General features: G+C 44.0%; 11 non-coding genes and 2 pseudogenes across 11 annotated transcripts; all 13 read left to right on the top strand.

Moving 5' to 3' along the window:
* Positions 1 to 197: 197 nt before the first annotated feature.
* LOC141226959 (U2 spliceosomal RNA) lies at positions 198 to 388 on the top strand. Its single transcript, XR_012294072.1, has one exon. It is a non-coding gene; the product is annotated as a U2 spliceosomal RNA (small nuclear RNA).
* Positions 389 to 1,503: 1,115 nt separating this feature from the next.
* Positions 1,504 to 1,694, top strand: LOC141227691 (U2 spliceosomal RNA). The gene has a single exon (XR_012294675.1). It is a non-coding gene; the product is annotated as a U2 spliceosomal RNA (small nuclear RNA).
* A 1,115-nt stretch (positions 1,695 to 2,809) lies between these two features.
* On the top strand, positions 2,810 to 3,000 carry LOC141227689 (U2 spliceosomal RNA). The gene has a single exon (XR_012294673.1). It is a non-coding gene; the product is annotated as a U2 spliceosomal RNA (small nuclear RNA).
* A 1,115-nt stretch (positions 3,001 to 4,115) lies between these two features.
* On the top strand, positions 4,116 to 4,306 carry LOC141227688 (U2 spliceosomal RNA). The gene has a single exon (XR_012294672.1). It is a non-coding gene; the product is annotated as a U2 spliceosomal RNA (small nuclear RNA).
* Positions 4,307 to 10,911: 6,605 nt separating this feature from the next.
* On the top strand, positions 10,912 to 11,100 carry LOC141227187 (U2 spliceosomal RNA). Its single transcript, XR_012294284.1, has one exon. It is a non-coding gene; the product is annotated as a U2 spliceosomal RNA (small nuclear RNA).
* A 1,115-nt stretch (positions 11,101 to 12,215) lies between these two features.
* On the top strand, positions 12,216 to 12,307 carry LOC141227345 (U2 spliceosomal RNA; annotated as a pseudogene).
* Positions 12,308 to 13,101: 794 nt separating this feature from the next.
* Positions 13,102 to 13,282, top strand: LOC141227236 (U2 spliceosomal RNA; annotated as a pseudogene).
* A 1,115-nt stretch (positions 13,283 to 14,397) lies between these two features.
* Positions 14,398 to 14,588, top strand: LOC141227687 (U2 spliceosomal RNA). Its single transcript, XR_012294671.1, has one exon. It is a non-coding gene; the product is annotated as a U2 spliceosomal RNA (small nuclear RNA).
* A 1,115-nt stretch (positions 14,589 to 15,703) lies between these two features.
* Positions 15,704 to 15,894, top strand: LOC141227686 (U2 spliceosomal RNA). The gene has a single exon (XR_012294670.1). It is a non-coding gene; the product is annotated as a U2 spliceosomal RNA (small nuclear RNA).
* Positions 15,895 to 17,009: 1,115 nt separating this feature from the next.
* Positions 17,010 to 17,200, top strand: LOC141227685 (U2 spliceosomal RNA). The gene has a single exon (XR_012294669.1). It is a non-coding gene; the product is annotated as a U2 spliceosomal RNA (small nuclear RNA).
* Positions 17,201 to 18,315: 1,115 nt separating this feature from the next.
* Positions 18,316 to 18,506, top strand: LOC141227684 (U2 spliceosomal RNA). Its single transcript, XR_012294668.1, has one exon. It is a non-coding gene; the product is annotated as a U2 spliceosomal RNA (small nuclear RNA).
* A 1,115-nt stretch (positions 18,507 to 19,621) lies between these two features.
* On the top strand, positions 19,622 to 19,812 carry LOC141227683 (U2 spliceosomal RNA). Its single transcript, XR_012294667.1, has one exon. It is a non-coding gene; the product is annotated as a U2 spliceosomal RNA (small nuclear RNA).
* A 1,115-nt stretch (positions 19,813 to 20,927) lies between these two features.
* LOC141227682 (U2 spliceosomal RNA) lies at positions 20,928 to 21,118 on the top strand. Its single transcript, XR_012294666.1, has one exon. It is a non-coding gene; the product is annotated as a U2 spliceosomal RNA (small nuclear RNA).
* The last annotated feature ends 6,828 nt before the right edge of the window (positions 21,119 to 27,946 follow it).

Genomic DNA, 27,946 nt, shown 5'->3' with positions numbered 1-27,946 from the left:
GGTGCTGTGTTTAAAGAGGTGGAGTTATGCAGATCTAAAACGCGTGGATTGCAGCAGCAGCAAGCCGAAAAGTGCAGGCATGTAAGGGATCTAGAGGTTGACAACATGTCTTCTTAACGGGAGTCCAGGAGCTCATCTCCACAAATGGACTTTTCAGGATCCTTGGGTGGCTCCGTAGTTTGAAACCAATTCTGGTTATCGCTTCTCGGCCTTTTGGCTAAGATCAAGTGTAGTATCTGTTCTTATCAGTTTAATATCTGATACGTCCCCTATCTGGGGACCACATATTAAATGGATTTTTAGAACAGGGAGATGGAAAAAGAGCTTGCTCTGTCCACTCCACGCATTGACCTGGTATTGCAGTATCTCCAGGACCGGTGCACCCCTTCTTTAATGCAGTTTCTAAAATCAGAAAGAATTGAATTCAATGTTTTTTGTTCATTTTGCTTGTTTGTCGGATTTTGGGATGGACTCTTTGGCTTTGCTTTTCTTCTCCTCATTGGATTTTTCATGTTCAAAGTTGCAGAAGCCAGATTACAAGCTCATTTTGGTTCAACTTCAGCAACTGTGCATTGCATTGCCATGTAATGTGATGCAATGCTATCTTTCTAGCTCTCCCTTTTTACTTCCTTTTGGATAAACAGACATATTAGGCAAGCATTTTGGAGCTTTCACCTAAATAACTACAGGTGGTGAGATAAGCTGCACAATATAATTGACCTTTCAGTATATTGTTGCACACACACCATCTATTTAGCAAATGCCCTTGTTATCAACAGCAGCCTTTTAAACTCACCTGAGCTAACAGGTATGTGCGCTGGTTACTCTGCTGCGCTTAAAATTTCTTTTTTGGTTTGCTACAATGCCTTTTCTGAAACGTTGTCTCCCTCTGCTGGAACACTGACTTCTTTCATTTAATGCCTGCAGACTATAAAAGAGAACCCAACCCAAAAAGTTTGGTTGATTAGTCTGTGGCATTCTGTTAAACTGTTGCTTATGGCGGTCTCTGTGAGCTTCTCAGCGACATTCAGCCAGCCAGGTATCCTGCCTGCAGTAGATGGAATGTGGCAATGGAACGCTGGCTGCGCGTGTCATAATAGGCTCTGAGCCTTTATATACCTGTGCACAGCAGCAGCCACCTTCAGTCTGCTGCTGGACAGCCAGCAGCAGCAGCAGCAGGAGAGGTATGTAATCAGGAGCCCTCCTGCTAAGGGTAGACAGCTGCTCGTTCCACCCCACCCCCCGCCTTAATTGGTTCTCCTCCCTTCCAACGGTGTTGAGGCGGGTGGGAACAGCAGGGGGTGAAGGTGCTGTGTTTAAAGAGGTGGAGTTATGCAGATCTAAAACGCGTGGATTGCAGCAGCAGCAAGCCGAAAAGTGCAGGCATGTAAGGGATCTAGAGGTTGACAACATGTCTTCTTAACGGGAGTCCAGGAGCTCATCTCCACAAATGGACTTTTCAGGATCCTTGGGTGGCTCCGTAGTTTGAAACCAATTCTGGTTATCGCTTCTCGGCCTTTTGGCTAAGATCAAGTGTAGTATCTGTTCTTATCAGTTTAATATCTGATACGTCCCCTATCTGGGGACCATATATTAAATGGATTTTTAGAACAGGGAGATGGAAAAAGAGCTTGCTCTGTCCACTCCACGCATTGACCTGGTATTGCAGTATCTCCAGGACCGGTGCACCCCTTCTTTAATGCAGTTTCTAAAATCAGAAAGAATTGAATTCAATGTTTTTTGTTCATTTTGCTTGTTTGTCGGATTTTGGGATGGACTCTTTGGCTTTGCTTTTCTTCTCCTCATTGGATTTTTCATGTTCAAAGTTGCAGAAGCCAGATTACAAGCTCATTTTGGTTCAACTTCAGCAACTGTGCATTGCATTGCCATGTAATGTGATGCAATGCTATCTTTCTAGCTCTCCCTTTTTACTTCCTTTTGGATAAACAGACATATTAGGCAAGCATTTTGGAGCTTTCACCTAAATAACTACAGGTGGTGAGATAAGCTGCACAATATAATTGACCTTTCAGTATATTGTTGCACACACACCATCTATTTAGCAAATGCCCTTGTTATCAACAGCAGCCTTTTAAACTCACCTGAGCTAACAGGTATGTGCGCTGGTTACTCTGCTGCGCTTAAAATTTCTTTTTTGGTTTGCTACAATGCCTTTTCTGAAACGTTGTCTCCCTCTCCTGGAACACTGACTTCTTTCATTTAATGCCTGCAGACTATAAAAGAGAACCCAACCCAAAAAGTTTGGTTGATTAGTCTGTGGCATTCTGTTAAACTGTTGCTTATGGCGGTCTCTGTGAGCTTCTCAGCGACATTCAGCCAGCCAGGTATCCTGCCTGCAGTAGATGGAATGTGGCAATGGAACGCTGGCTGCGCGTGTCATAATAGGCTCTGAGCCTTTATATACCTGTGCACAGCAGCAGCCACCTTCAGTCTGCTGCTGGACAGCCAGCAGCAGCAGCAGCAGGAGAGGTATGTAATCAGGAGCCCTCCTGCTAAGGGTAGACAGCTGCTCGTTCCACCCCACCCCCCGCCTTAATTGGTTCTCCTCCCTTCCAACGGTGTTGAGGCGGGTGGGAACAGCAGGGGGTGAAGGTGCTGTGTTTAAAGAGGTGGAGTTATGCAGATCTAAAACGCGTGGATTGCAGCAGCAGCAAGCCGAAAAGTGCAGGCATGTAAGGGATCTAGAGGTTGACAACATGTCTTCTTAACGGGAGTCCAGGAGCTCATCTCCACAAATGGACTTTTCAGGATCTTTGGGTGGCTCCGTAGTTTGAAACCAATTCTGGTTATCGCTTCTCGGCCTTTTGGCTAAGATCAAGTGTAGTATCTGTTCTTATCAGTTTAATATCTGATACGTCCCCTATCTGGGGACCATATATTAAATGGATTTTTAGAACAGGGAGATGGAAAAAGAGCTTGCTCTGTCCACTCCACGCATTGACCTGGTATTGCAGTATCTCCAGGACCGGTGCACCCCTTCTTTAATGCAGTTTCTAAAATCAGAAAGAATTGAATTCAATGTTTTTTGTTCATTTTGCTTGTTTGTCGGATTTTGGGATGGACTCTTTGGCTTTGCTTTTCTTCTCCTCATTGGATTTTTCATGTTCAAAGTTGCAGAAGCCAGATTACAAGCTCATTTTGGTTCAACTTCAGCAACTGTGCATTGCATTGCCATGTAATGTGATGCAATGCTATCTTTCTAGCTCTCCCTTTTTACTTCCTTTTGGATAAACAGACATATTAGGCAAGCATTTTGGAGCTTTCACCTAAATAACTACAGGTGGTGAGATAAGCTGCACAATATAATTGACCTTTCAGTATATTGTTGCACACACACCATCTATTTAGCAAATGCCCTTGTTATCAACAGCAGCCTTTTAAACTCACCTGAGCTAACAGGTATGTGCGCTGGTTACTCTGCTGCGCTTAAAATTTCTTTTTTGGTTTGCTACAATGCCTTTTCTGAAACGTTGTCTCCCTCTGCTGGAACACTGACTTCTTTCATTTAATGCCTGCAGACTATAAAAGAGAACCCAACCCAAAAAGTTTGGTTGATTAGTCTGTGGCATTCTGTTAAACTGTTGCTTATGGCGGTCTCTGTGAGCTTCTCAGCGACATTCAGCCAGCCAGGTATCCTGCCTGCAGTAGATGGAATGTGGCAATGGAACGCTGGCTGCGCGTGTCATAATAGGCTCTGAGCCTTTATATACCTGTGCACAGCAGCAGCCACCTTCAGTCTGCTGCTGGACAGCCAGCAGCAGCAGCAGCAGGAGAGGTATGTAATCAGGAGCCCTCCTGCTAAGGGTAGACAGCTGCTCGTTCCACCCCACCCCCCGCCTTAATTGGTTCTCCTCCCTTCCAACGGTGTTGAGGCGGGTGGGAACAGCAGGGGGTGAAGGTGCTGTGTTTAAAGAGGTGGAGTTATGCAGATCTAAAACGCGTGGATTGCAGCAGCAGCAAGCCGAAAAGTGCAGGCATGTAAGGGATCTAGAGGTTGACAACATGTCTTCTTAACGGGAGTCCAGGAGCTCATCTCCACAAATGGACTTTTCAGGATCCTTGGGTGGCTCCGTAGTTTGAAACCAATTCTGGTTATCGCTTCTCGGCCTTTTGGCTAAGATCAAGTGTAGTATCTGTTCTTATCAGTTTAATATCTGATACGTCCCCTATCTGGGGACCATATATTAAATGGATTTTTAGAACAGGGAGATGGAAAAAGAGCTTGCTCTGTCCACTCCACGCATTGACCTGGTATTGCAGTATCTCCAGGACCGGTGCACCCCTTCTTTAATGCAGTTTCTAAAATCAGAAAGAATTGAATTCAATGTTTTTTGTTCATTTTGCTTGTTTGTCGGATTTTGGGATGGACTCTTTGGCTTTGCTTTTCTTCTCCTCATTGGATTTTTCATGTTCAAAGTTGCAGAAGCCAGATTACAAGCTCATTTTGGTTCAACTTCAGCAACTGTGCATTGCATTGCCATGTAATGTGATGCAATGCTATCTTTCTAGCTCTCCCTTTTTACTTCCTTTTGGATAAACAGACATATTAGGCAAGCATTTTGGAGCTTTCACCTAAATAACTACAGGTGGTGAGATAAGCTGCACAATATAATTGACCTTTCAGTATATTGTTGCACACACACCATCTATTTAGCAAATGCCCTTGTTATCAACAGCAGCCTTTTAAACTCACCTGAGCTAACAGGTATGTGCGCTGGTTACTCTGCTGCGCTTAAAATTTCTTTTTTGGTTTGCTACAATGCCTTTTCTGAAACGTTGTCTCCCTCTGCTGGAACACTGACTTCTTTCATTTAATGCCTGCAGACTATAAAAGAGAACCCAACCCAAAAAGTTTGGTTGATTAGTCTGTGGCATTCTGTTAAACTGTTGCTTATGGCGGTCTCTGTGAGCTTCTCAGCGACATTCAGCCAGCCAGGTATCCTGCCTGCAGTAGATGGAATGTGGCAATGGAACGCTGGCTGCGCGTGTCATAATAGGCTCTGAGCCTTTATATACCTGTGCACAGCAGCAGCCACCTTCAGTCTGCTGCTGGACAGCCAGCAGCAGCAGCAGCAGGAGAGGTATGTAATCAGGAGCCCTCCTGCTAAGGGTAGACAGCTGCTCGTTCCACCCCACCCCCCGCCTTAATTGGTTCTCCTCCCTTCCAACGGTGTTGAGGCGGGTGGGAACAGCAGGGGGTGAAGGTGCTGTGTTTAAAGAGGTGGAGTTATGCAGATCTAAAACGCGTGGATTGCAGCAGCAGCAAGCCGAAAAGTGCAGGCATGTAAGGGATCTAGAGGTTGACAACATGTCTTCTTAACGGGAGTCCAGGAGCTCATCTCCACAAATGGACTTTTCAGGATCCTTGGGTGGCTCCGTAGTTTGAAACCAATTCTGGTTATCGCTTCTCGGCCTTTTGGCTAGGATCAGGTGCAGTGATCTAACGGTTGCTGCCTTGGTCTCGGCTAGGAGGTGCCTGGGGTACCCGACTTGTTGGCCTTGGGGGATCGCTCTCTCTTAACGGAGGGAGCTTCACCCCCTTGCAGCTATTGGCAGGTCGGCTTAGTCCCCGGACAACGGGGAGCGATCGCGTCTTGTCTTCGGGGCGACCCGAGGAAATAAGGGCGTTTTCCTTTGCTGAGCTTTATCGCTTAGTGGGCTGTGTAAGTTCTTGGGGTACCCCTCCCTCGGTCTTGGGTTTGTTCCTGCTTTTGTGGGATTCATTCCCTTGTTACTATTGGGGGAGGGCTTAGTCCCTGAGGGCCGAAAATGCCTTTTTCTTTTGGATTTGCGGTGGGGGAGACTCCACTGCGACAGTCCATTAGAATCATGGTGGATGAATGCCAGCGCCATGAGAAGAATCTGCAGTACATCGTGCATGAGATTCTTTTTGGGTTCTTCCACCTGGAGCGAGATAAGATCCTGTGTCTTTACGATCAGGAATTCCGTGGGCGATATACCATTTCCTTTATGGCTAAATCATGCTGTGATAATATCCATGCAGCACTGATGGTTGCGGACAAGGACGATGAGAGACTGAACGGGCTGAGCTTTGACTTCCTGTACGGTGAAGAGGAAGTACCCTTGGTGATCTTCATGTACAGCCCATTCGTCTCTGAGGGCGATATCGAAACCTTTTTGAAGCGTTACTGCAAGTCAGTGCGCTTCTCACATGATATCCTCAACTCCCAGCGCTTCTGGAATGGGAAGAGGAAATACCTGGTGAAGTTCCATCCAGATCAGAGCGGCATTGGTGGTCTTCACCACCCGCCTGCTAATTTTGCCATTGGTAATGTCAGGGGATTCCTACGCTACCCAGGAATGCCCCTTCAATGCCGGAATTGTCATGAATATGGGCATACACGAGAAAATTGTACAAGGGCTCATGTAGTCTTTTGCAACAAGTGCGGTAAGAGTGGGCACACCTCCGCTACGTGTGACTCTGAGATCGTATGTAACCTATGTGGGAAGGCAGGTCACGCCTTCAGGAATTGTCCGAGCAAAAAGTCAAAAACATATGACATGTTTAAGTCAGGTCAACTGACTATCCAAGAATACTTCGGAGGGAGTATTACTACACCTGCCCCTGGACCTGGGTTGGCGCACGCTGACGGGTCCGGACCAAATCCTTCAACGGCTCCGCCAGAGGGCCCGCTGGTAGTTCCACAGAAGGACGGTCGTAGGGGTTCCATAAGATTAACCGAGGGTTCGCTCTCTGTGGAATTGATCGATGTTCTGGCTCTAGATGTTGCCGTATCTCAGAGTCAAGAGGAAGGGTCCTCATCCAGCATGAATGCACCACCGGCATTATGTGGAACTGAGGAGACCTCTAGTACCCCGATTAAGCAAGCACCCAGATTCGCCACACCATCATCGGTGATCTTGGGTAAGGGCAAAAAGGGTACGCTCCTTAATCGATCAACCAGTGTGTCGGAAAGAGAGACATCTAGGGCGCGAAGTAAAAAGGACCCGGCTAAGACCCAGTCGAGCCCTGGTCCTCGAACCAGAAGTCGCAGTAGTTCCGTGACCAGACCAGAGGACAAGACGACCCAGAGGGATGACACCCGTTCCATAGACCAGACCGCCATGAGGACTGCAGATGCACAGGACTTGGAAAAGATGGACAGCTCCCAGCCTCTGAAAAGGCAACGGGAGGACGTAAAGCAACCTGATATCCAAAGAAAACACGGATGTCGAGGTCCAGATGAGGAGCCAAAAGTGGATGATGCCTTTTTGCCTGCTTCAGATCCCGGTAATATTAAACAAATCCTGACCCCTGGAGATGCGGAGGAGGAGGTGCCGTGTATTGACTTCTTCCCATCTTCAGATCCTGATTCTTCTTAATGTCTGTTCCTCTTAAAATCTCCTCACTAAATGTGAGGTCCCTAAAGAGCCCTACACGTAGGGCTGCTTTATTTTCTTATTTAGAGACATTGGACTTTGATTTCTGCTTTCTACAAGAATGTGGTATACAGAGTAATTTAAATTATAAGGACTTAAAAGAAGACTGGAAACTGGGCGCTTCTGTGTGGTCCGGTGCTAATGACTGTCGTGCTGCCGGAGTTGGACTACTTTGCCGTGGACATTCTACCATCATTCAATCTGTGACTGAAATTATACCTGGCAGAGCTATTTTAATACATCTTGTTTTTAATGGACTTTCTTTACGTTTATTAAATGTGTACGCTCCTCCTGGGAAGCAGGAAAGGGCGGATTTACTTGAAATATTGCCATTATTTTGTGTTGGGTCAACCCCCCTGCTAGTGGGAGGAGATTTTAATTGTTTACGTGATGGGGAATCCCGGCAGGGTGGGGATGTGAATCGTAAAGACCGTACCTCCTATTTGTTGAAAAGTTTAATCGATGATTTTAGATTACAGGACTGCTGGAAGGAACTCTTGCCGGCGGATCCAGGTGTTACATGGTCCAATGGAAGAGTTTCTTCTAGAATTGATTTCATATTTGCTTCTACTGCCTTTAAACCTTGTAAATGTTTTCTTTTATCTAATTTATTCTCTGATCATAAAGTTTTATCTGTGTTTTTAGAGTTAGCAGGGGAACAAAATACCTCAAGAGGCCCATGGAGATTAAATACAACTCTCCTAGAGGATATTGATATTCAAAAGAGGTTTGTGCAGGCCTACCAGTGCTGGCAATCAAAGAGAGACCCCCGCGCCTCGATGCTGGATTGGTGGGAGAGCATTAAACCTAAGATTAAATTATTTTTTATTAAGGCAGGGAAAATGAAAGCAAAAAAGAAAAAGCAGTGGTTTTATGTTTTTAATATGAGATTACAAGTACTCTTTAAACTAAAAGAAGTTGGTATTGATGTGGATGATGATATTGCAAATCTTAAGTCTGAAATAAAAAATGCTCTTAATGAAAAAGGAAAACAAATAATTTTTAACTCCCATGTACAGCACCTGGAGGAAGGAGAGAAATGCTCCCGATTCTTCTTCAAAAAGGTAATGGGGAGGAGGGACGCAATCCTAAATCTTGAAGGTGAAAATGATATTAAGGGTATGTTAGGAAAAGCTTTTAATTTTTATCAACTTCTTTTTAACACTAAAGTTATAGATCCATCCTTTTTAGAGTATGCTATTAATTCCCTTGATTTTAAGTTAGATATTTTAGACCAGGGTATTTTATCTAGGGATCTCACCAGTGAGGAACTTTTACAGATTTTTAAAAGTTTCTCCAGTGGGAAAGCCCCTGGGGAAGACGGTCTACCGATTGAGTTTTATCTGACTTTTTGGGGAATTTTAAAGAACGATATGTTTTTATTGTTTAAAGAAGCTTTTAATACTAATAAATTACCCCCATCTTGGAGGAGAGGTCTGGTATCTTTAATATATAAAAAAGGGGATAGGAGCCAACTTAAAAACTGGCGGCCTATTACGCTTTTAAACCTTGATTATAAAATTTTAGCTAAACTTATTGCAGTCCGTTTAAAACCCTTTATAGCCAAATTAATTCACCCTAACCAGGTATGTGGTGTTCCCGGAAGAACCATAGCTGAGTCCCTCAACATAATTAGGGATACCATATGGTATTCAAAAGAGAGAAGTCAAAACCTTGCTATTTTATCCTTAGACTTTGAAAAAGCTTTTGACAGGGTATCGCATGAATTTCTTTTTATGGTTCTTAAAAAAATGGCGTTTCCAGAGAAAATTTTAACCCGCATTATGCTTTTATATCATTCTTGTTTTAGTCAAATTTCTGTAAATGGGTTTTTAACGAAGGGGGTTCCTCTATTATCAGGGGTGAAACAAGGGTGCCCTCTCTCACCACTGCTCTTTATCTGTGTTATGGAACCACTATTAACCATACTGAGAAAAGATAAAGTAATTAAAGGGGTACCTATTCCCGGGAGTAGGGGTATGCAACTTAAAGCCCTAAGTTACATGGATGATGTTACCATACTATGTCCAGATTCCACATCTCTGAGGAGGGTATTGAGAAACACACAATTTTTCTGTGAAGCCTCAGGTTTTAAATTAAATATAGATAAATGTGACTGTTTTAATGTGGGGGGATGGGACTCCTCTTTGACCCCTGGGATAGTGATACAGAAAAATCACATAAAAATTTTAGGAATTATTTTTAACCAAGCCAATGAGGGGGACCCTAACTGGGACTCTGCAATGGATAAAATAGAAAAAAAGATCTCATTGTGGAATTTAAGGAACCTTAGTATGGAAGGTAAAATTTTAATTATTAAAGCCGTTTTAATTCCCATTATGTTGTATGTTGCAATGGTGTTTCCCCCTTCCAATTTACAAATCAAGAAAGTAACAAGAATTGTTTTTATGTTTTTATGGGGTTCAAAAATGGAAAAGTTAAAAAGAGATCTGATGTACAAATGTAAATCTAATGGAGGTAAAGATGTACCCAATTTTTTTACCTTTTTCCATATAAAGTATTTCTGCTTCTGTTTTAAGGTTTTTAAATCTGATGGCATTTTTAGTTATTTTTTAAAATATGCAGCAGGAATGATTTTTAAAAGGTGGTTTAGCCTACCTTTAAGTTCTCCTGTGCTCCTGTGCCCACCTAAACAGTATGTGATACTTGAGAAAACGGTCAGACTTTTAGGTCTCCAGGAATTGGAGCCTGATATATTGGGGGACCAAAGGAAGGTATCTATTGCTTGCAGACACTCTGAGGACACAATTCCTGTCTCTAATTTTTCACAGGCAAGGTCCAAAACGGTGTGGCGAAATGTGTACGGGAAATATCTTGCAAATGTACACAAGGACCTTGCCTGGGCTATCGTCCACCAGTGCCTCCCTACCCGTGAGTTTCAACATAGGCGGGGGCTGGTGGCGAGAGCCAAATGTCCAAGAGATATATGCGGGGAAAGTGAGTCTGTATTGCATCTCTTTTGGAATTGTCATTTTGCACAGGAGGTTTGGAGAAAGGTAGGCCCACTTTTAAAATGGGCATGTGGCCTGAAAGATTTTAATCACTTTTATGTCTTTTATGGTCTTTTTAAGTGTCCAAATTTTAAACAATTCCGAGTTGCCTGGATTATTATTAATTGTTTTAAAAATGCCATGTGGAAAGTTAGAAATATTTTACTCTTCAAACATGATCATATTGATTCAACAGACTGTATAAAAATTGCTTTAAGTGAAATGTATATTTACTATCTCAGAGATAAAAAACTGTATGGAGCAAAAGAAGCGGCTTCTATGTGGTGTGTACAATTATGGAACACAATTAGTGGTAATTAAATAAACCCAAGTACATCTGTAATTATGATTTTCTTAATTGTTACAATGGTTTTATGATGGTAAATTGTGTTTTTACAAAAAACTTGAATTGATTATTATCATGTTTTATCATTTTATTGTAATGTTATAAATGTTCTTTTTTAAAACCTTTGTAAATATACTTTTGAATCAATAAAATTGCGTTGAAACCTTATCTGTTCTTATCAGTTTAATATCTGATACGTCCCCTATCTGGGGACCATATATTAAATGGATTTTTAGAACAGGGAGATGGAAAAAGAGCTTGCTCTGTCCACTCCACGCATTGACCTGGTATTGCAGTATCTCCAGGACCGGTGCACCCCTTCTTTAATGCAGTTTCTAAAATCAGAAAGAATTGAATTCAATGTTTTTTGTTCATTTTGCTTGTTTGTCGGATTTTGGGATGGACTCTTTGGCTTTGCTTTTCTTCTCCTCATTGGATTTTTCATGTTCAAAGTTGCAGAAGCCAGATTACAAGCTCATTTTGGTTCAACTTCAGCAACTGTGCATTGCATTGCCATGTAATGTGATGCAATGCTATCTTTCTAGCTCTCCCTTTTTACTTCCTTTTGGATAAACAGACATATTAGGCAAGCATTTTGGAGCTTTCACCTAAATAACTACAGGTGGTGAGATAAGCTGCACAATATAATTGACCTTTCAGTATATTGTTGCACACACACCATCTATTTAGCAAATGCCCTTGTTATCAACAGCAGCCTTTTAAACTCACCTGAGCTAACAGGTATGTGCGCTGGTTGCTCTGCTGCGCTTAAAATTTCTTTTTTGGTTTGCTACAATGCCTTTTCTGAAACGTTGTCTCCTTCTGCTGGAACACTGACTTCTTTCATTTAATGCCTGCAGACTATAAAAGAGAACCCAACCCAAAAAGTTTGGTTGATTAGTCTGTGGCATTCTGTTAAACTGTTGCTTATGGCGGTCTCTGTGAGCTTCTCAGCGACATTCAGCCAGCCAGGTATCCTGCCTGCAGTAGATGGAATGTGGCAATGGAACGCTGGCTGCGCGTGTCATAATAGGCTCTGAGCCTTTATATACCTGTGCACAGCAGCAGCCACCTTCAGTCTGCTGCTGGACAGCCAGCAGCAGCAGCAGCAGGAGAGGTATGTAATCAGGAGCCCTCCTGCTAAGGGTAGACAGCTGCTCGTTCCACCCCACCCCCCGCCTTAATTGGTTCTCCTCCCTTCCAACGGTGTTGAGGCGGGTGGGAACAGCAGGGGGTGAAGGTGCTGTGTTTAAAGAGGTGGAGTTATGCAGATCTAAAACGCGTGGATTGCAGCAGCAGCAAGCCGAAAAGTGCAGGCATGTAAGGGATCTAGAGGTTGACAACATGTCTTCTTAACGGGAGTCCAGGAGCTCATCTACACAAATGGACTTTTCAGGATCCTTGGGTGGCTCCGTAGTTTGAAACCAATTCTGGTTATCGCTTCTCGGCCTTTTGGCTAAGATCAAGTGTAGTATCTTTCGAAAAGGCGGTTTTGGATGTTGGCCGCCCTAGTAGATTGATACATTATGTACACTGGGGTTTAGGCGCTTGTTAGTACGCCAGGTGGCTAATATAGTCATCTGGTGGAAAGCATGGCCCCCCAGGATCGACGCCATTGGGCCGGGGAAGATCGAAAGCCCGAAGTGTGAAGTGCCCCAGGAGTGGTGACCCTGGGGTGCCTTAACTCACTGGGATTGGGAACCCCACTTGAGTTTATGGCACATTTGCACAAGCACTTCAAATTTTCTTTCTTCGCACACACCCTTATTCCGGGCCTTCTGGCCTTAGGATGGGGAATTTTTCAATTCCCGGTCGAAGGTCCGGGCAGTATTATACTGTGAAACCTTCACTATTTATTTAATTTCTTTGTCACTGTGTGTCCACTTATTCACGTGTGTCACGTCCTACTAGGATTTTGTCGGGATGCGGTTCCCTTACGGGTTCCTCTCTTGGCAGGTCTAGGGGGGGAGTGTGTGGCCATCAGGTTCCGCTCCCCCCTGAACCCCCCTGGCTCTCCTCTTTCGGGAGGAGAGCGTTGTTGGCTCCCCTCTTCCGGGAGGGGAGCACAGTCTTTGGCTCCCAGTGCCTTGCTCGGGTGAGAACTCGGGCAGGTGCTGGGGGTAAGATTGGGTCGCCTCTGGCTTCGGCTGGAGGTGGCTTTTTGTCCCTGTTCCTCGCTGTGGCCTTTTGGCTCGGAGGGACGGGGAATGGTTTGGGGGACCCTTCTCCTTTTGGAGAGGGTTTCAAGAAGACCAGCATCCTAGTGCACTTTTTTTGTGGCACTTGTCACTTTTTTAAGCGCACTCGGGTTTTGTACACGAATTCGGGCTTTCAAAAAAAAAAAAAAAAATCTGTTCTTATCAGTTTAATATCTGATACGTCCCCTATCTGGGGACCATATATTAAATGGATTTTTAGAACAGGGAGATGGAAAAAGAGCTTGCTCTGTCCACTCCACGCATTGACCTGGTATTGCAGTATCTCCAGGACCGGTGCACCCCTTCTTTAATGCAGTTTCTAAAATCAGAAAGAATTGAATTCAATGTTTTTTGTTCATTTTGCTTGTTTGTCGGATTTTGGGATGGACTCTTTGGCTTTGCTTTTCTTCTCCTCATTGGATTTTTCATGTTCAAAGTTGCAGAAGCCAGATTACAAGCTCATTTTGGTTCAACTTCAGCAACTGTGCATTGCATTGCCATGTAATGTGATGCAATGCTATCTTTCTAGCTCTCCCTTTTTACTTCCTTTTGGATAAATAGACATATTAGGCAAGCATTTTGGAGCTTTCACCTAAATAACTACAGGTGATGAGATAAGCTGCACAATATAATTGACCTTTCAGTATATTGTTGCACACACACCATCTATTTAGCAAATGCCCTTGTAATCAACAGCAGCCTTTTAAACTCACCTGAGCTAACAGGTATGTGCGCTGGTTACTCTGCTGCGCTTAAAATTTCTTTTTTGGTTTGCTACAATGCCTTTTCTGAAACGTTGTCTCCTTCTGCTGGAACACTGACTTCTTTCATTTAATGCCTGCAGACTATAAAAGAGAACCCAACCCAAAAAGTTTGGTTGATTAGTCTGTGGCATTCTGTTAAACTGTTGCTTATGGCGGTCTCTGTGAGCTTCTCAGCGACATTCAGCCAGCCAGGTATCCTGCCTGCAGTAGATGGAATGTGGCAATGGAACGCTGGCTGCGCGTGTCATAATAGGCTCTGAGCCTTTATATACCTGTGCACAGCAGCAGCCACCTTCAGTCTGCTGCTGGACAGCCAGCAGCAGCAGCAGCAGGAGAGGTATGTAATCAGGAGCCCTCCTGCTAAGGGTAGACAGCTGCTCGTTCCACCCCACCCCCCGCCTTAATTGGTTCTCCTCCCTTCCAACGGTGTTGAGGCGGGTGGGAACAGCAGGGGGTGAAGGTGCTGTGTTTAAAGAGGTGGAGTTATGCAGATCTAAAACGCGTGGATTGCAGCAGCAGCAAGCCGAAAAGTGCAGGCATGTAAGGGATCTAGAGGTTGACAACATGTCTTCTTAATGGGAGTCCAGGAGCTCATCTCCACAAATGGACTTTTCAGGATCCTTGGGTGGCTCCGTAGTTTGAAACCAATTCTGGTTATCGCTTCTCGGCCTTTTGGCTAAGATCAAGTGTAGTATCTGTTCTTATCAGTTTAATATCTGATACGTCCCCTATCTGGGGACCATATATTAAATGGATTTTTAGAACAGGGAGATGGAAAAAGAGCTTGCTCTGTCCACTCCACGCATTGACCTGGTATTGCAGTATCTCCAGGACCGGTGCACCCCTTCTTTAATGCAGTTTCTAAAATCAGAAAGAATTGAATTCAATGTTTTTTGTTCATTTTGCTTGTTTGTCGGATTTTGGGATGGACTCTTTGGCTTTGCTTTTCTTCTCCTCATTGGATTTTTCATGTTCAAAGTTGCAGAAGCCAGATTACAAGCTCATTTTGGTTCAACTTCAGCAACTGTGCATTGCATTGCCATGTAATGTGATGCAATGCTATCTTTCTAGCTCTCCCTTTTTACTTCCTTTTGGATAAACAGACATATTAGGCAAGCATTTTGGAGCTTTCACCTAAATAACTACAGGTGGTGAGATAAGCTGCACAATATAATTGACCTTTCAGTATATTGTTGCACACACACCATCTATTTAGCAAATGCCCTTGTTATCAACAGCAGCCTTTTAAACTCACCTGAGCTAACAGGTATGTGCGCTGGTTACTCTGCTGCGCTTAAAATTTCTTTTTTGGTTTGCTACAATGCCTTTTCTGAAACGTTGTCTCCTTCTGCTGGAACACTGACTTCTTTCATTTAATGCCCGCAGACTATAAAAGAGAACCCAACCCAAAAAGTTTGGTTGATTAGTCTGTGGCATTCTGTTAAACTGTTGCTTATGGCGGTCTCTGTGAGCTTCTCAGCGACATTCAGCCAGCCAGGTATCCTGCCTGCAGTAGATGGAATGTGGCAATGGAACGCTGGCTGCGCGTGTCATAATAGGCTCTGAGCCTTTATATACCTGTGCACAGCAGCAGCCACCTTCAGTCTGCTGCTGGACAGCCAGCAGCAGCAGCAGCAGGAGAGGTATGTAATCAGGAGCCCTCCTGCTAAGGGTAGACAGCTGCTCGTTCCACCCCACCCCCCGCCTTAATTGGTTCTCCTCCCTTCCAACGGTGTTGAGGCGGGTGGGAACAGCAGGGGGTGAAGGTGCTGTGTTTAAAGAGGTGGAGTTATGCAGATCTAAAACGCGTGGATTGCAGCAGCAGCAAGCCGAAAAGTGCAGGCATGTAAGGGATCTAGAGGTTGACAACATGTCTTCTTAACGGGAGTCCAGGAGCTCATCTCCACAAATGGACTTTTCAGGATCCTTGGGTGGCTCCGTAGTTTGAAACCAATTCTGGTTATCGCTTCTCGGCCTTTTGGCTAAGATCAAGTGTAGTATCTGTTCTTATCAGTTTAATATCTGATACGTCCCCTATCTGGGGACCATATATTAAATGGATTTTTAGAACAGGGAGATGGAAAAAGAGCTTGCTCTGTCCACTCCACGCATTGACCTGGTATTGCAGTATCTCCAGGACCGGTGCACCCCTTCTTTAATGCAGTTTCTAAAATCAGAAAGAATTGAATTCAATGTTTTTTGTTCATTTTGCTTGTTTGTCGGATTTTGGGATGGACTCTTTGGCTTTGCTTTTCTTCTCCTCATTGGATTTTTCATGTTCAAAGTTGCAGAAGCCAGATTACAAGCTCATTTTGGTTCAACTTCAGCAACTGTGCATTGCATTGCCATGTAATGTGATGCAATGCTATCTTTCTAGCTCTCCCTTTTTACTTCCTTTTGGATAAACAGACATATTAGGCAAGCATTTTGGAGCTTTCACCTAAATAACTACAGGTGGTGAGATAAGCTGCACAATATAATTGACCTTTCAGTATATTGTTGCACACACACCATCTATTTAGCAAATGCCCTTGTTATCAACAGCAGCCTTTTAAACTCACCTGAGCTAACAGGTATGTGCGCTGGTTACTCTGCTGCGCTTAAAATTTCTTTTTTGGTTTGCTACAATGCCTTTTCTGGAACGTTGTCTCCTTCTGCTGGAACACTGACTTCTTTCATTTAATGCCTGCAGACTATAAAAGAGAACCCAACCCAAAAAGTTTGGTTGATTAGTCTGTGGCATTCTGTTAAACTGTTGCTTATGGCGGTCTCTGTGAGCTTCTCAGCGACATTCAGCCAGCCAGGTATCCTGCCTGCAGTAGATGGAATGTGGCAATGGAACGCTGGCTGCGCGTGTCATAATAGGCTCTGAGCCTTTATATACCTGTGCACAGCAGCAGCCACCTTCAGTCTGCTGCTGGACAGCCAGCAGCAGCAGCAGCAGGAGAGGTATGTAATCAGGAGCCCTCCTGCTAAGGGTAGACAGCTGCTCGTTCCACCCCACCCCCCGCCTTAATTGGTTCTCCTCCCTTCCAACGGTGTTGAGGCGGGTGGGAACAGCAGGGGGTGAAGGTGCTGTGTTTAAAGAGGTGGAGTTATGCAGATCTAAAACGCGTGGATTGCAGCAGCAGCAAGCCGAAAAGTGCAGGCATGTAAGGGATCTAGAGGTTGACAACATGTCTTCTTAACGGGAGTCCAGGAGCTCATCTCCACAAATGGACTTTTCAGGATCCTTGGGTGGCTCCGTAGTTTGAAACCAATTCTGGTTATCGCTTCTCGGCCTTTTGGCTAAGATCAAGTGTAGTATCTGTTCTTATCAGTTTAATATCTGATACGTCCCCTATCTGGGGACCATATATTAAATGGATTTTTAGAACAGGGAGATGGAAAAAGAGCTTGCTCTGTCCACTCCACGCATTGACCTGGTATTGCAGTATCTCCAGGACCGGTGCACCCCTTCTTTAATGCAGTTTCTAAAATCAGAAAGAATTGAATTCAATGTTTTTTGTTCATTTTGCTTGTTTGTCGGATTTTGGGATGGACTCTTTGGCTTTGCTTTTCTTCTCCTCATTGGATTTTTCATGTTCAAAGTTGCAGAAGCCAGATTACAAGCTCATTTTGGTTCAACTTCAGCAACTGTGCATTGCATTGCCATGTAATGTGATGCAATGCTATCTTTCTAGCTCTCCCTTTTTACTTCCTTTTGGATAAACAGACATATTAGGCAAGCATTTTGGAGCTTTCACCTAAATAACTACAGGTGGTGAGATAAGCTGCACAATATAATTGACCTTTCAGTATATTGTTGCACACACACCATCTATTTAGCAAATGCCCTTGTTATCAACAGCAGCCTTTTAAACTCACCTGAGCTAACAGGTATGTGCGCTGGTTACTCTGCTGCGCTTAAAATTTCTTTTTTGGTTTGCTACAATGCCTTTTCTGAAACGTTGTCTCCTTCTGCTGGAACACTGACTTCTTTCATTTAATGCCTGCAGACTATAAAAGAGAACCCAACCCAAAAAGTTTGGTTGATTAGTCTGTGGCATTCTGTTAAACTGTTGCTTATGGCGGTCTCTGTGAGCTTCTCAGCGACATTCAGCCAGCCAGGTATCCTGCCTGCAGTAGATGGAATGTGGCAATGGAACGCTGGCTGCGCGTGTCATAATAGGCTCTGAGCCTTTATATACCTGTGCACAGCAGCAGCCACCTTCAGTCTGCTGCTGGACAGCCAGCAGCAGCAGCAGCAGGAGAGGTATGTAATCAGGAGCCCTCCTGCTAAGGGTAGACAGCTGCTCGTTCCACCCCACCCCCCGCCTTAATTGGTTCTCCTCCCTTCCAACGGTGTTGAGGCGGGTGGGAACAGCAGGGGGTGAAGGTGCTGTGTTTAAAGAGGTGGAGTTATGCAGATCTAAAACGCGTGGATTGCAGCAGCAGCAAGCCGAAAAGTGCAGGCATGTAAGGGATCTAGAGGTTGACAACATGTCTTCTTAACGGGAGTCCAGGAGCTCATCTCCACAAATGGACTTTTCAGGATCCTTGGGTGGCTCCGTAGTTTGAAACCAATTCTGGTTATCGCTTCTCGGCCTTTTGGCTAAGATCAAGTGTAGTATCTGTTCTTATCAGTTTAATATCTGATACGTCCCCTATCTGGGGACCATATATTAAATGGATTTTTAGAACAGGGAGATGGAAAAAGAGCTTGCTCTGTCCACTCCACGCATTGACCTGGTATTGCAGTATCTCCAGGACCGGTGCACCCCTTCTTTAATGCAGTTTCTAAAATCAGAAAGAATTGAATTCAATGTTTTTTGTTCATTTTGCTTGTTTGTCGGATTTTGGGATGGACTCTTTGGCTTTGCTTTTCTTCTCCTCATTGGATTTTTCATGTTCAAAGTTGCAGAAGCCAGATTACAAGCTCATTTTGGTTCAACTTCAGCAACTGTGCATTGCATTGCCATGTAATGTGATGCAATGCTATCTTTCTAGCTCTCCCTTTTTACTTCCTTTTGGATAAACAGACATATTAGGCAAGCATTTTGGAGCTTTCACCTAAATAACTACAGGTGGGGAGATAAGCTGCACAATATAATTGACCTTTCAGTATATTGTTGCACACACACCATCTATTTAGCAAATGCCCTTGTTATCAACAGCAGCCTTTTAAACTCACCTGAGCTAACAGGTATGTGCGCTGGTTACTCTGCTGCGCTTAAAATTTCTTTTTTGGTTTGCTACAATGCCTTTTCTGAAACGTTGTCTCCTTCTGCTGGAACACTGACTTCTTTCATTTAATGCCTGCAGACTATAAAAGAGAACCCAACCCAAAAAGTTTGGTTGATTAGTCTGTGGCATTCTGTTAAACTGTTGCTTATGGCGGTCTCTGTGAGCTTCTCAGCGACATTCAGCCAGCCAGGTATCCTGCCTGCAGTAGATGGAATGTGGCAATGGAACGCTGGCTGCGCGTGTCATAATAGGCTCTGAGCCTTTATATACCTGTGCACAGCAGCAGCCACCTTCAGTCTGCTGCTGGACAGCCAGCAGCAGCAGCAGCAGGAGAGGTATGTAATCAGGAGCCCTCCTGCTAAGGGTAGACAGCTGCTCGTTCCACCCCACCCCCCGCCTTAATTGGTTCTCCTCCCTTCCAACGGTGTTGAGGCGGGTGGGAACAGCAGGGGGTGAAGGTGCTGTGTTTAAAGAGGTGGAGTTATGCAGATCTAAAACGCGTGGATTGCAGCAGCAGCAAGCCGAAAAGTGCAGGCATGTAAGGGATCTAGAGGTTGACAACATGTCTTCTTAACGGGAGTCCAGGAGCTCATCTCCACAAATGGACTTTTCAGGATCCTTGGGTGGCTCCGTAGTTTGAAACCAATTCTGGTTATCGCTTCTCGGCCTTTTGGCTAAGATCAAGTGTAGTATCTGTTCTTATCAGTTTAATATCTGATACGTCCCCTATCTGGGGACCATATATTAAATGGATTTTTAGAACAGGGAGATGGAAAAAGAGCTTGCTCTGTCCACTCCACGCATTGACCTGGTATTGCAGTATCTCCAGGACCGGTGCACCCCTTCTTTAATGCAGTTTCTAAAATCAGAAAGAATTGAATTCAATGTTTTTTGTTCATTTTGCTTGTTTGTCGGATTTTGGGATGGACTCTTTGGCTTTGCTTTTCTTCTCCTCATTGGATTTTTCATGTTCAAAGTTGCAGAAGCCAGATTACAAGCTCATTTTGGTTCAACTTCAGCAACTGTGCATTGCATTGCCATGTAATGTGATGCAATGCTATCTTTCTAGCTCTCCCTTTTTACTTCCTTTTGGATAAACAGACATATTAGGCAAGCATTTTGGAGCTTTCACCTAAATAACTACAGGTGGTGAGATAAGCTGCACAATATAATTGACCTTTCAGTATATTGTTGCACACACACCATCTATTTAGCAAATGCCCTTGTTATCAACAGCAGCCTTTTAAACTCACCTGAGCTAACAGGTATGTGCGCTGGTTACTCTGCTGCGCTTAAAATTTCTTTTTTGGTTTGCTACAATGCCTTTTCTGAAACGTTGTCTCCTTCTGCTGGAACACTGACTTCTTTCATTTAATGCCTGCAGACTATAAAAGAGAACCCAACCCAAAAAGTTTGGTTGATTAGTCTGTGGCATTCTGTTAAACTGTTGCTTATGGCGGTCTCTGTGAGCTTCTCAGCGACATTCAGCCAGCCAGGTATCCTGCCTGCAGTAGATGGAATGTGGCAATGGAACGCTGGCTGCGCGTGTCATAATAGGCTCTGAGCCTTTATATACCTGTGCACAGCAGCAGCCACCTTCAGTCTGCTGCTGGACAGCCAGCAGCAGCAGCAGCAGGAGAGGTATGTAATCAGGAGCCCTCCTGCTAAGGGTAGACAGCTGCTCGTTCCACCCCACCCCCCGCCTTAATTGGTTCTCCTCCCTTCCAACGGTGTTGAGGCGGGTGGGAACAGCAGGGGGTGAAGGTGCTGTGTTTAAAGAGGTGGAGTTATGCAGATCTAAAACGCGTGGATTGCAGCAGCAGCAAGCCGAAAAGTGCAGGCATGTAAGGGATCTAGAGGTTGACAACATGTCTTCTTAACGGGAGTCCAGGAGCTCATCTCCACAAATGGACTTTTCAGGATCCTTGGGTGGCTCCGTAGTTTGAAACCAATTCTGGTTATCGCTTCTCGGCCTTTTGGCTAAGATCAAGTGTAGTATCTGTTCTTATCAGTTTAATATCTGATACGTCCCCTATCTGGGGACCATATATTAAATGGATTTTTAGAACAGGGAGATGGAAAAAGAGCTTGCTCTGTCCACTCCACGCATTGACCTGGTATTGCAGTATCTCCAGGACCGGTGCACCCCTTCTTTAATGCAGTTTCTAAAATCAGAAAGAATTGAATTCAATGTTTTTTGTTCATTTTGCTTGTTTGTCGGATTTTGGGATGGACTCTTTGGCTTTGCTTTTCTTCTCCTCATTGGATTTTTCATGTTCAAAGTTGCAGAAGCCAGATTACAAGCTCATTTTGGTTCAACTTCAGCAACTGTGCATTGCATTGCCATGTAATGTGATGCAATGCTATCTTTCTAGCTCTCCCTTTTTACTTCCTTTTGGATAAACAGACATATTAGGCAAGCATTTTGGAGCTTTCACCTAAATAACTACAGGTGGTGAGATAAGCTGCACAATATAATTGACCTTTCAGTATATTGTTGCACACACACCATCTATTTAGCAAATGCCCTTGTTATCAACAGCAGCCTTTTAAACTCACCTGAGCTAACAGGTATGTGCGCTGGTTACTCTGCTGCGCTTAAAATTTCTTTTTTGGTTTGCTACAATGCCTTTTCTGAAACGTTGTCTCCTTCTGCTGGAACACTGACTTCTTTCATTTAATGCCTGCAGACTATAAAAGAGAACCCAACCCAAAAAGTTTGGTTGATTAGTCTGTGGCATTCTGTTAAACTGTTGCTTATGGCGGTCTCTGTGAGCTTCTCAGCGACATTCAGCCAGCCAGGTATCCTGCCTGCAGTAGATGGAATGTGGCAATGGAACGCTGGCTGCGCGTGTCATAATAGGCTCTGAGCCTTTATATACCTGTGCACAGCAGCAGCCACCTTCAGTCTGCTGCTGGACAGCCAGCAGCAGCAGCAGCAGGAGAGGTATGTAATCAGGAGCCCTCCTGCTAAGGGTAGACAGCTGCTCGTTCCACCCCACCCCCCGCCTTAATTGGTTCTCCTCCCTTCCAACGGTGTTGAGGCGGGTGGGAACAGCAGGGGGTGAAGGTGCTGTGTTTAAAGAGGTGGAGTTATGCAGATCTAAAACGCGTGGATTGCAGCAGCAGCAAGCCGAAAAGTGCAGGCATGTAAGGGATCTAGAGGTTGACAACATGTCTTCTTAACGGGAGTCCAGGAGCTCATCTCCACAAATGGACTTTTCAGGATCCTTGGGTGGCTCCGTAGTTTGAAACCAATTCTGGTTATCGCTTCTCGGCCTTTTGGCTGAGATCAGGTGCAGTGATCTAACGGTTGCTGCCTTGGTCTTGGCTGAGAGGTGCCCGGGGTACCCGGCTCCTTGGCCTGGGGGGATCGTCTCACCTTTTGGTGGGACTTCACCCCCCTGCTGCTATTAGGGAGCTGGCTTAGTCCCCGGGCAACAAGTTGCGATCCCCAGGCGAAAGGCCGAGCCCGTAGTGACGGTAAGCCTTTGCCACTTTGGTGAGATGCCTTGTTCATTTCAATTTTCCACTGGCTCCGGCCAGATCAGGAACTCGGTGCGTATCGAGGTTCCAGCAAACCATGTCGGATATGACAACCCCCGTGAGTTCTATGTACAGGTTTTGAGAGATCTGTTGAACGTGAAAGATCATGATGTTTACTGCCTGCAGGAGAAGGGGCAGAGTACATATATTCTCACGTTCTCGACCAAGGTTGCCTGCCAGCACTTTTACGAATGCGTTAAGGGCCACCGCAACAGCAAGCTGTTGGACGGAGTGATTTTTACGGGTCTATATGGCGGAGTTGACGTTCCCCTTGTGGTATACATGTTTAACCCCCATGTGTCCACAGATGATATTGAGCTTTTTCTGAGCAGATATTGTACATCTGTCAGATTTACGGGGAACGTCAAAGGTCGGAGCGGTTTCTGGAATGGGAAACGACGCTTTATGGTACGCTTCAGACTTGACCCTGGGGGTGTAGAAGGCCTTATGCACCCCCCCTCCACAGTGGTGCTGGGAAGAGACCATGGCTACCTCTTCTATGATGGACAACCATTCAGGTGTCGTAGGTGTGGTGACCTTGGTCACATACAGAGCGATTGTAAGAACGAGCGGATGAGTCAGTGCCACAATTGTGGACAATGGGGTCATGCCTCAAAGGACTGTAAGAACAGTAAGACCTGCAGTGGGTGCGGAATGTCTACTCACCTGTTCAGTAATTGTCCGATGCGGACAAGGTCTCGTGGTGGCTCTCGGGCGCCTGCGGCTAGTTCCGCAGGAGTTCCTGCTGATGCCAGCAGGGTCAGCCCGGGTGACCCCAGAAAAAGCTTTGTGGACATTACTAAAGGTCAAAAACAGTCTGACTCAGTCGATGCTCAGTCGGTACCTTTGCGGAAAAACCCGGCCTCTGTAGCCGAGGTCACGCCTTTGCCTACTCCTGCAGGGGTCCAGGTTTCACCTGGTGGGGAGATGGCACCTTCTCAGAGCGGAAATGAGAGGGAACCAAAAAAGAGGCGAAAATCTGGAGCTGTTGGTACCAATCCAGATGTCCATCCAGATACCCCTGCTGATGCCAGCACAGATGTTGGACCAGATGTCTGCCCTGATGCCAGTCCAGACGGATGCCCTGATGCCAATCCAGATGGATGCCCTGATGCCAATCCAGACGGATGCCCTGATGCCAATCCAGATGGATGTCCTGATGCCAACCCAGATGGATGCCCTGATGCCAGTCCAGATGGATGTCCTGATGCCAGTCCAGATGGATGTCCTGATGCCAGTCCAGATGGATGTCCTGGAACCATTCCTGATGGATGTCCTGTTGCCTGCCTGGATGATAGAGGTCGTGCAGTGGTTGGTGAACCTGTTGCTGGTCCTGATGGTCATCCTGCTCCGGAGATGATGTCCCTTGGTGCTCCTGGAGGGTCTGCGGGTATTCCACCTGCTGCAGTGCCTGGTGAGGATCGGGTGGATTCGGAGGATCGGATGGATCTCAGCGCCAGTGGTAAGAGAAGTCGTGAAGAGGCACAGGAGGAGCATAACCTGCCTCAGATGTCCCGTAAAGTCTTTCTATCTAGTGCTGCAAAAATTCTCAGCCCAGAGGGGACTAACTTAATTGAGGATTTCACGGACTCAGATGAAACGGACAGTTTACGAACTGTGTCATCCCTTCCTTCACCTTCTCTGTCACAAATTATTGATTCAGATTCAGAGTATAATGAATCAATAAAAAACACCTAACATGGCAGAAATCCATGTTGCCTCACTAAATGTGAGAAGCCTAAAGAGCCCTGTTAGACGGGCTGCTTTGTTTGCTTGGTTACTGACTCTGAACTTTGACATTTTTTTCCTGCAAGAATGCGGTATTGATCACGATTTGTCATACCCCAACTTAAAAATGGACTGGTCAGCAGGACCCTCTATTTGGTCAGGGTCCAATGAAAATAAAGCTGCCGGGGTTGGGATTTTATTCAAATGTCAAAATGTTAATGTTTTATCCATCACTGAAATAGTTCCAGGTCGTGCCTTATCAACTCATGTTATTTTAAATGGTTTTACCTGTCGTCTTATTAATGTTTATGCATCCCCAGAGAAAAATGAGCGTGCTTCCCTTTTTAATGTCATCCCTTTGTTTTTATCAGGTCTGTCCCCTGTGATAGTGGGAGGGGATTTTAACTGTGTCATGTTGGGGGAGGGGAGGAGTGGAGGAGATACTAATGGAAGAACAGACAAAACATCCAGTCTGTTAAAACATTTGACAACGGACCTCAAATTATTAGATGCTTGGAGAAAGTCCTACCCTACTGACCCTGGGCATACATGGAGGGGTAGAGGGATGTCATCTCGTATTGATTTTATTTTTTCCTCTTCTGATGTTTTTAAACCTAGGAAAGCTGGTCTAATAGAAAATATTTTTTCTGATCATGTATTACTATACAATGTATTGCAAACTCCACAGGAAGCAAAAGTTGGAAAAGGTATGTGGAAATTGAATGTGCTCTTATTAGAAGACGAACTGGTAAGGGCGGAGTTTTATGCAAAGTATGAGAGTTGGAGAAGACGGAAACACCCAAATCAGAGTATGTTGGGGTGGTGGGAGTGTGTTAAAACCCGTATTAAAGAATTTTTTATTAAAATTGGTAAAAGGAAGGCACGTGAAAAAAGGAAATGTTTTAAAGATTTTAATGTCAGGATGCAAACTCTCCATAAGCTTAAGGGGTGGGGAGTGCCTGGTGTGGATGGTGAGATTGCCAAGATCCAGACAGAAATCCAAAAATTCCTGGAACAAAAGGGTAAAGAAATTATATTTAATGCCCGTGTGAAATATTTGGAAGAGGGTGAGACCTGCTCAAGGTTCTTCTTTAAAAAAATGAGTGACAAAAAACAAGTGATTACTGAGCTAGAAGGACAATCTTCCACTGAGAGCATTTTAGAGCATACTGCTAATTTTTATAGAGATCTTTTTAGTATTAAAAATGTTGATGAACCTGCTTTTACAGAGAATCTTAATGTTTTATCCCAGTTTTTAAATAAAGATGACCAGATTTTTTTAGCTAAAGAACTTTTACCCAGTGAAATTGAAGAGACCCTTAAGAGTTTTAATAAAGGTAAGGCTCCTGGATCAGATGGCCTTCCTATTGAATTTTATCTTTGCTTTTGGGATCTAATTAAGGAGGATTTTATACAAGTAGTTTGTGAAGCCTCTAAGGCTGATTTATTACCATATTCATGGCGTAAAAGTATGATTACAATAATTTTTAAGAAAGGTGATAAATCAAAGTTGGAGAATTGGAGGCCTATTTCACTATTAAATACAGACTACAAGATTTTAGCTAAAGTTGTTGCTGGTCGTCTTAAAGCAGTTATTAAAAATGTAATTCATCCAGATCAGGTTTGTGGTGTCCCCGGGAGATCAATCTGGGAGCATCTAAACCTAATTCGTGATCTTATCTGGTTTCAAAAAGATAGAAAACAGCCACTAGCTATTTTATCTTTGGATTTTATGAAAGCGTTTGATAGGGTCTCCCACTTTTATCTTTTTAAAGTTATGGGAAAGATGGGGTTCCCTGATTCTTTTATTCAGAAAATTGCGCTTTTATACAAACAGTCATCTGCCCGGATTTTAGTCAATGGTTTTTTAACTAGAGAGGTGGAGCTTCTTTCCGGTGTTAAACAAGGTTGCCCCATGTCCCCACTTTTATTTGTCTGCTCCATTGAGCCACTGTTGTGCCTGCTGCGTCGGGACAAGGTGGTTAGGGACATTTTTATTCCGGGTGGGGGTGGACAACAAGTTAAAGCCATTGGATATATGGATGACATATCTGTATATGGCACTAGCTCAGCATCTATTAACAGAGCAATTCTAATTACTGAAATTTTTAGTGCTGGGTCTGGGTTTAAGTTGAATATAAATAAATGTGACTGTATGATTATGGGTCAATGGGAGTCAGATCCGCCTAGGGTTCCCACACAAACAGTAGGAATCAAGATCCTGGGTGTCTTGTTTAATCCTGCTAATGATGGTATTGAAAACTGGGATTTGGTTTTGAATAAATTAAATCAGAAGATCTCTTTATGGCAAACTCGAAAACTAACAATGGAGGGCAAGATTCTTGTAATTAAAATGGTTTTGCTTCCTATCATTTTGTATGCCGCTATGGTTTTTCCCCCTAATTCTCTGTATCTTAAAAGACTTATGAAGCCCATGTTTTATTTTCTGTGGGGATCCAAAATGGAGAAATTGAGGAGGGAGGTGGTATGTAAAAGCAAGAAAAATGGGGGTAAAGGGTTCCCTGATTTAAAATTGTTTTTATTTATCAAGTTTTTTGTATTTTGTTGCAAAAGCTTGAATAATGTTGGGGCTTTCTCTTGTTTTCTTAGATATACAACTGGGTTTCTTTTCCGAAAGTTGAACTTCAGTATGACTGTTAATTGTCCTTTTCTCTTATCTCCCCCTAAGCATTACAAGATCTTGGAGAAGGTCATTTCAGAATATGATCTGACCCAAGTTGATCGTCAGCTTTTATTTGATCAACGTAAGTTAACAGTTATTTGTAAGGGACATGAGGAGATGGAGGATGTGTCTAATTTTTCCATCTCCAGGTGCCGCCTGGTGTGGAACAACGTGGCCTGTCCTGCACTTAGCAACTCACAAAAGGATTTAGCTTGGCAGGTTGTTCACCAATGTCTCCCTACGAGAGCTTTTCAGCATCATAGGGGGCTGGTGGCTAGTGCTAGATGTCCCAGAGAAAGATGCGCCCCAAACGAGTCAGTGTTTCATTTACTGTGGGATTGCCCCTACGCACAAGAGCTATGGCAGACGGTGGGCACCCTCCTAAAATGGATATGTGGTATACAAACCCTTAATTGTGACATTATAATATATGGGATAATTAAATGCCCAACCATGAAACAAGCACGAGTCGCATGGCTTATAATAAACTGTTTAAAAGAAGCTTTATGGAAAGTGCGCAATATATTATTGTTTAAACGTGAATTTATTCCTGTCAAAGATTGTATTGGGCTTGCTCTTTGTGAAATGTTTACATACTACCTGAGAGATTGTAAAAAGATGGGAATCAATGAAGCAAAAAAGCTATGGTGTTTGCAAATTTGGAATATGTATTTATTTATGTAAATTATATGCAAAACTGTGTTTTATGCTTTTTATGCTTTTAAGTGCATTTTAATTCTGACTCTGTATTAGTTTTATGTCATATTTTATTTCAGTATTTGTGATTTGTTTCAAATATTGTATCGGATATGTTCTTTGTGAAAAGTTTTCATACTACCTGATTGTAAAAAGATAAAGTTAAAAAGCTATGGTGTTTGCATTTGACATATGTATTTATTTATGCAAATTATATGCAAAACTGTGTTTTATGATTTTTATGCTTTTATGCGCTTTTTAAATCTGACCTTGTATTTGTTTTATGTCATATTTTATTCAAGTCTTTGTGATTTGTTTGTAATTTA

The sequence above is a fragment of the Phyllobates terribilis genome, unplaced genomic scaffold (genome assembly GCF_046119375.1).
Source record: "Phyllobates terribilis strain yellow unplaced genomic scaffold, ASM4611937v1 Scaffold_416__1_contigs__length_1633014, whole genome shotgun sequence".
Lineage (NCBI taxonomy): Eukaryota > Metazoa > Chordata > Amphibia > Anura > Dendrobatidae > Phyllobates > Phyllobates terribilis.
Note: the sequence above shows the minus strand (reverse complement) of the source record. Positions and strands in the feature narration are given on the sequence as shown.